A 7,865-nucleotide genomic window follows, 5' to 3' on the forward strand; every position below is an offset into this window, starting at 1 on the left:
GTGCTTCTTAACCCCTTCACCTCTTTCAACCAGCCCCCTCTCCCACCCTGCTCCTCTCTGGCAACCATCAGTCTGTTCTCTGTGTCCCCGTTCTCCAACATTTCCATAAAACATGTACTTAATAGGGCTTATTGAAGGCCTCGTTCTAAGTGTTTTAAAATATAGACCTCGTTTTATGCTCACAAAAACTCTATGATGTGCATGCTGTCATCATCACGGGTTTAAGATGAGGAACTTGAGACTGGGAGCACTTCAGAATTTGCCTGGGGCCACAACTAGTAAGTGACTACTGGTGGCTTTTCTCTGATATCCTCTACTTCTTCATAAAAGGAAAAACTCATATGGGGCATTTCACATTTCCTTTAGACTTGGGGAATTCTGATAGCCTCTCTTGTGACAAAGGCGTAATTAAAGATGGGAGTTCCTCTCCCCTCTTTGCTCTATAGCTTTTACATTGTTCAAGTGTACAGATGGATGCTGGGTAAGAAAACAGATAAATTTAAGTTGTGGACTTGGTCATGAGGCTGGGAGGACTCAGATGCTCCCAGAACTTTTATGGGGCTGGTTGTACAATGTACTAGGAGCTCAGGGATATGGGTCGTCCGGGTGAAAGCAGTTGGGAAACAATTAAACTGGGAGACAACTGGACAGAATGTTGTATAATGGACAGTTTCATAATATTGGCAAGGCAATAGGGTTTTATGAATACTGAAACACAGGGTCTGTATTTTCTATTTCATTACCAAGAGGCCATAACTATAGGATAATGAAAATGCAACTCAGAAAGGTAATATAAAAATGTAATAGAAAAAAACTCTAAAAAGTTCTTATTTTAAAAACTGGTACTCACCGGGTATTTATCCAAAGAAAGCAAAATCACTACTTAGAAAAAATATCTGCACCCCTGTGTTTGCAGCAGCAATATTTACAACAGCCAGGACATGGGGACAACGTAAGTGTCCATTGGCGGGTGAATGGATGAAAAAGTTGTGATGAATATTATTCAGCCATAGAAGAAGAAGCCTGCCATTTGTGACAACCTTGATGGGCCTTGAGGGCATTAGCTAAATGAAATGAGTCAGACAGATAAAGAAAAATGCATTTTGATCTCATTTATGTGTGGAATTTAAAACAAACAAACAAACAACACTGAACTCATAGTACAGGAACAAATTGGTGATTGACAGAGATGGGGAGGGGTGGAGGGAAGAAATTAATGGATGAAGGTGGTCAAAAGGTATACACTTCTAGTTATAAGATAAATAAGTCCTAGGAAATAATGCACAGCACATATAGTTAATGTACACTTAACAATGCTGTATCATATTGATGCTTAAAGAGTAGATCTTAAACTTCTCATCAAAAGAAAAATAATTATTTGTAACTATGTGTGGTGATGGATGTTAAAAAAAACTTAGTGTCATAATCGTTTTGTGATATACGCATATATCAAATTATATGCACATACCTAAAACGAACACAGTGTTTTATGTCAATTGTATCTCAACGAAAAAAGCAACAAAAATACAACAAACATTCATTGAAAATATAATATATGCATGGCATTGTTATAAGTCCTGGGAATACAGTATAGTACAGAGAAGACTAGATTCCTGACCAAATTTCTTCCTCTTTTAATTTCACTCGATAAATACTTAATGAGTAGCTAATATTTGGTAGATACCACATACACCAAAAAAACCAAACCAACCAGCACACAAGAACAAGAAATAATTCCTAAACCAAAAACAGACAAATAAACAAAACAAAACAAAACAAAATAAAATATCTTTGTCATCAAGTTACTTATTCTTTGCCCTCTGGTGAATGTGGAAGCCTTTTTCTTGATGACATTACTCTGAGAGAGGTGACTGTTATTCCATGCTGTGCTTTTTGTTGTCAGCAAAATGTATTTCTTTTTTTAAAAAAATATTTATTTATTTTTAGAGAGAGGGGAAGGGAGGGAGAAAGAGAGGGAAAGAAACATCTATTGTGAGAGAGTAGCATTGATTGGTTGCCTCTTGTATACACCCGAATCTGGATGCAAACCAGCAACCTAGGCATGTGCCCTGACAGGGAATTGAACTGGTGACCTTTCCGTTTGAGGGATGACACCCAGCAAAGTGAGCCACACTGGTCAGGGCACAAAATGCTTTTCTTTGAAGCTACCAGATTAATGATCAACTCACCTTTACTGAGTCCAGGTACTAACAGTATACTCTTTGGCCACTGCATGTTCCTCTCCCAGTGAGAATGTGCCACGGGAATTTTTTACTTCACCTTACAATGAGGATGCTGAGGCACAGAGCTGGTCACTGATTTGCAAACTTCATGCAGCTGGAAATGATTGAGGTGAGATTGGAGTCCAGGCCTCCTCCCTCACAGAATGCAGAACTTCAGAGCAGATTCCAGAATCTTACGACTCTTACTTTTTCATTTGCTGCATCCATCAAATGAATTCTTCACGAATTCTTACATTTAACGCCCTATAACTAACATCTTTTAAAAAACAAATTAAAGTTTCTTTCCTTTGTTAGGCAATGTTTGCATGTAATTATGTGCTTCATCTGTGGCCATGAGTAATAGAGGGAAAAGGCTAGTGTGAGTGACAGGCTTTGCTTTGGCTTTGGGTTATAAGTTTGGGATGGAAAATCCTTTTCACAATTCTATCTTCCTCTCAAGTTTGTGGCCACTAAGCAGGGAGAGATGTTTTGTTATTGTTCTTTTGCTACATGGGAATTTCAGTGAACTCAACTGTGCGGGTTTTTGTTAAGACAAGTCATTGAATCAGTCTGTACCTAAAAAAGTCTCAAACTTTTAAAAAATAATTTCTGTCTATAGTAATTCTCTGAGAAATAACTACTAAACATTTTGTAAGGGGGTTTGCAGAAACTCCCTTTGGCAGAAAACACAAGCTCCGCCATTGGACAGGACGCATCCGTCTGCCCTGTGACTCACACGGAGAATTATTAGGCCGAAATCACAGGTTTGAGTCACATAGTGGTACTGTAGTCAGTCTTCTTCATTCGTGAATTCACATCTGGTGAATTCATATCTGCAGAAACTCATCCTTTGTTACCTGTTCTTTTCTTTTGCTTGGGATGAGGAGGGGAAACGGAGCATATTTTTGTAGTCTATGTATGTGAGTGGTACTACCCTGGTACGATGTGTAGATTAAAATTCACATCTTTCCATTAGCAGGAACTTATTCTTCATGATTTCAATTCCTTAGGGACTGGGTCATTCCATTTATAATTATTTTTTTTATTTTTATTTTAAAATTATTTTATTGTTGTTCAAGTATGGTTGTCCGCATTTACCCCTCACCACTCCCCCCCATCCCAGCCATCTCCACCTCCTTCCCCTGCTTCTATAATTACTGGTTTTTTTACATTTTATTAATCAGATGCAATTTTACTTGCAGAAAAGCATCTCACTAACCTCTTGCCCTTCCCTCCCATCTTGAACTTTAAAAAAAAAAATCTCTAGGAGGCCCCTACTTTTCAGTATAATGCCTAAAGATTTTTTCAACAGGAAACTAGAAAAATTCCCACATTTTGCAGCCATTTCAGTACCAGCGGAGGCATCAGCTGTTTGCAGCTGCCCCTTTGGGACCACAAAATCAAACAATAATATCCCTGATATGGACAAAGCCTGGGCTTCAATTATTCAGCAAGAATCACAGTTGTGTAGGAAAGCAGTGTGCCAGAGTGGGCGTCACACAGACTTCAGAGCTAGAAACTGCATTTTATTTTAGATTCCACCTCTGATGTGTTTACTACTGGGCAAGTCTCCAGGCATTTCTGCGTTTAGGCCTTTAGGTGTGAGATGCATTGCCTGTAGCTTCTGGTCATGTTGGGAGAATCTGGAAAGAATAATACCTCTCCTGTGGGCCTTTCTCTGTCTCGTCTTTTGACTGTTAGGTACAAAATGCTCATTACCTCCCAGGGAGACAAACCCTGTACTTTCTCACCCGAGTAGATGGTCAGAAATGTCACTTTTCCTCAAAGCCACTCAGCCTTAGGAGTCAGCTGTACTTAACATCAGCCTGTTGGATGCAAGCACTGTATATGTGACTTTGGTGAAGTGAGAGCAGACCAGTATTCAAGTCCCAGGTCTACTGCTTAGCTTATGATTTGAAAGCACACTTTGAATTTGTCCAAAGTTGGAAGACATTTTAAATTCAATGACATCTTAGCATGTTGTTATATTTTAACTTCCAGAAATTTCTTTTTATATTTTTATTATTAAGTATTTTTTATTGATTATGCTATTACAGTTTCCCAACTTTCCCCCTTAACCTCCCTCCACCTTGCCCCCCCACCCTCCAGCATTCCCCACTCCTTAATTCACGTCCATGGGTTGTACCTATAAGTTCGTTGAGCCCTCTGTTTCCTATACCATTTTTATCTCTCCCTATCTATTTTATGCCTACTAATGATTGCTCTTCTTCCCAGTACCTTTCCTCCCATTCCTCCCTTCCACCTCCCACTGAACTCCCTCCGTGTGATGTCCATTTCTCTGATTCTGCTCCTGTTCTAATTGTTTGCTTAGTTTTTGTTTTCATTGTTTTTCTTTTCTTTTATGTTCATTTGTTGATAGCTATGAGTTTGCTGTCGTTTTGCTGTTCATCTTCTTTATCTTCTTTTTCTTAGATAAGTCCCTTTAACTTTTCACAAAATAATGGCTTGGTGATGATGAACTCCTTTAACTTGACCTTATCTGAGAAGCGCTTTATCTGCCCTTTCATTCTAAATGATAGCTTTGCTGGATAGAGTAATTTTGGATGTATGTCCTTGCCTTTCATGATTTCAAATACTTCTTTCCAGCCACTTCTTGCCTGCAAGGTTTGTTTTGAGAAATTACCTGATAATCTAGTGGGAACTCCTTTGTAGGTAACTGTCCACTTTTCTCTTGCTGCTTTTAGGATTTTCTCTTTGTCTTTAATCTTGGGTAACCTAATGATGATGTGACTTTGTGTGTTCCTCTTTGGTTCCAACTTCTTTGGGACTCTCTGGACTTCCTGGAAGCCTATTTCCTTTGCCAGATTTGGGACGTTTTCCTTCATTATTTGTTCAAATAAGTTTTCAATTTCTTGCTGTTGTTCTCCTTCTGGCACCCCTATAATTCAGATATTTCAACGTCCCATGTTGTCCCAGAGAATCATCAGCCTCTCCTCATTTTTTTGTTCATTCTGATCCAGTTGGATGTTTATTTCTTCCCTTTGTTCCAAGTCGTTGCTTTGAGCCCTGGTTTCTTTCCTGTCACTGTTGGTTCCCTGAATATTTTGCTTTATTTAATTTTGGGTATCTTTCATTTTTTGACCAAGCTCAATCAGTTCTGTGAGCATTTTGATTACCAGAGTTTTAAATTCTCCATCAGAAATTTCTTATTGGAACATCAAATAATACTAACTCTTATGATCAAAGTTGGCTTAGAGTCAATGAAATGCTACAGTACTTCAGTGGCTCTTAACAAGGCCAGTAGAATCTCTAAATGCTAATGGCAATGGTGCTGCAGGTTTGTTGTGACAATAATAGAAGATAAAGGCATGTGATTGGACTTATCAGAAAATTGGACAATAGTAGTTATTCAGTGAATGTTTGTTGATGGAATCTTTAGATCCAGAAGACAGTGGGGTAGATAGAAGCCACTATTTAATATTTCTTTTCTTTTTGGTCATGCATAATTGGGGCTGCTCTGTTCTAAATGAGGCTGCTTCCGACACAAGCCCAGCTTTTATTACTAAACTGTAGCAAGCTTCTCTCTTCTTATTCTCCTGATCTAGGCCCATTTCTGATTGTGTGAAAAGAATAGGGAAGGAAGAGTTATTTAAAACTTGAAGCCTAGTGTGTGTGTGTGTGTGTATATATATATATAAACATTAATTTTGATCTCTATTTTTCTTTGCTTAATACATGATTACTTGTTTAATAACTCTTATGAGAATGCATTCTTATCTGTGTGCCTTCAAAATATTAGTTTTAGAATGTAACTGGTTATATGGCAATAGCAAGTCATTAGACAGAAATGAAAAGGATTGCATTTTAAATGGAAATGAACAAACAGACTGAAATTTTGTAGTGAGCGTGTAGTAATATATGTCAAATTGATGTTGTAGAAAAACAAGATACTTGAGTCAACCACAAGCTAACATAAATCAGTGATAGAATGCTTTGGGTAGACAAACGAGGAAGCAAACCACTGTACTAGGTCTTGGGGACACAAAAATAAGTAAATCCTGGTTTCTTCCCTTGGGATGGATGCCATGGTCTGATAGAAAAACAGATACAAAGGAAATTAATGGAACTGTGAAAGCACAAAACTAAAATCATATGTAAGGTAAAAAAGTAGGGAGAGAAGACCTAATAAAAATAACTTAGGGGAATTTCCCTGAAGATGTCTCTTATGAACTAGATATCAAACATTTAAAATTAACTCTATTATTTAACAGTTGTATATCTATTTTAAAAATCAACTTATTTGCTTAAAAAAATTGAGAAACAATTGACATATAACATTATGTTAACTTCACGTGTTCTACATAGAGATTCAATATTTTTAAATGATTGACACAATAGATCTAGTTATGACCACACAAAGTTACAAATATTTTTTCTCATGATGAGAAATTTTAAGAAGTATTCTTCTAGTAACTTCCAAATATGCAATATACAATAAATGCAACATTCAAAACTAGTGTATCAATTTTAAATTTCTTGAATTTGATAAATATCTTTTTATCAAATGTATTTATCACATATTAATATTGCCAAATTAAAAGACAAAAAGGCTTGTATTTTTCTCAAAATTTTAAACGTTTAATTCTAAGGTTTTCTGAAGAAAAAACAGAAAATTTTTATAAAGTTAGATTTGCATTGGAGAAAAACTATATCCCAATTTATGTAGATTACCTTTGACCCACTACCATTGTATCGTAAAACAGGCCTCAAATATCTGGAGCAGCCGTTGACTTTGAACTGTTATCATATTAGCCTCTCAGTGCTTTAAAGTTTAGCTAAATATGAAAAAAAAACCCTCTTTGGTTTAATGAAGTAATTAAAATCTATAAAAAAAATCACCATAGGATAAAGAACTCCCTTCAAATTCTCATTGTATATAAGTCTGCTGTTTGAGCACAGAATAAAATTCTGTTGTTATTATACTATATCTTAAAAAGGGGTACTTTTTTAAAAGAAAAGATGCAATATTTGGTTTTAACTATATTGTGCCTCCATGAAAAGAACTTTTAATGTCTATTTTGTCAGCCAATAATTGGCACAATTATGAACTAGCTATGTCCTCTCCTACGTATCTTCTGAAGAGCTTTCATCCTGGGTCCTCGGAACCTGGTAATTACATGCTCAGTCACATTAATTACAGCTTCTACTGCCAGCTCCCTTTTGGGGATACCATATGCCAGGCATAATACTAACAATTTTATATTCAAGGTATATCTCTTTGTATACATGTAGTTTTTTTTAAAAAAATCCATTCTAATATTCTTTTCATTGGCATATTTAGTCCATTTGTATTTTATGTAATTACTGATAAACTTGGGTTCATAGCTGCCATCTTACTATTTGTTTTCTAATTGACCGACCTATTTTATGTCTCCTTTTCTCTCATTCGTTGTTTTCCTTTGGATTAAATATTTTATTGTTATAGCATATTTTCTCTGTATTATTAGTTCTATTTTCTGTCGTCACTTTTTTAGTGGTCTCTATGAAGATAACATGCATTTTTAAATCGTTCAGTCTAATATAAATGATTAATTGTATTAACTATCCTAGATCTTAAAACGCTTTTGCTCCATTTACCTTTTACTAACTTTATAGTATTGTTGCCATCATTTTAATTCTGAA

Source organism: Artibeus jamaicensis, unplaced genomic scaffold, assembly GCF_021234435.1.
Source record: "Artibeus jamaicensis isolate MK-2021 breed Jamaican fruit bat unplaced genomic scaffold, CSHL_Jam_final scaffold_916, whole genome shotgun sequence".
Classification (NCBI taxonomy): Eukaryota; Metazoa; Chordata; class Mammalia; order Chiroptera; family Phyllostomidae; genus Artibeus; species Artibeus jamaicensis.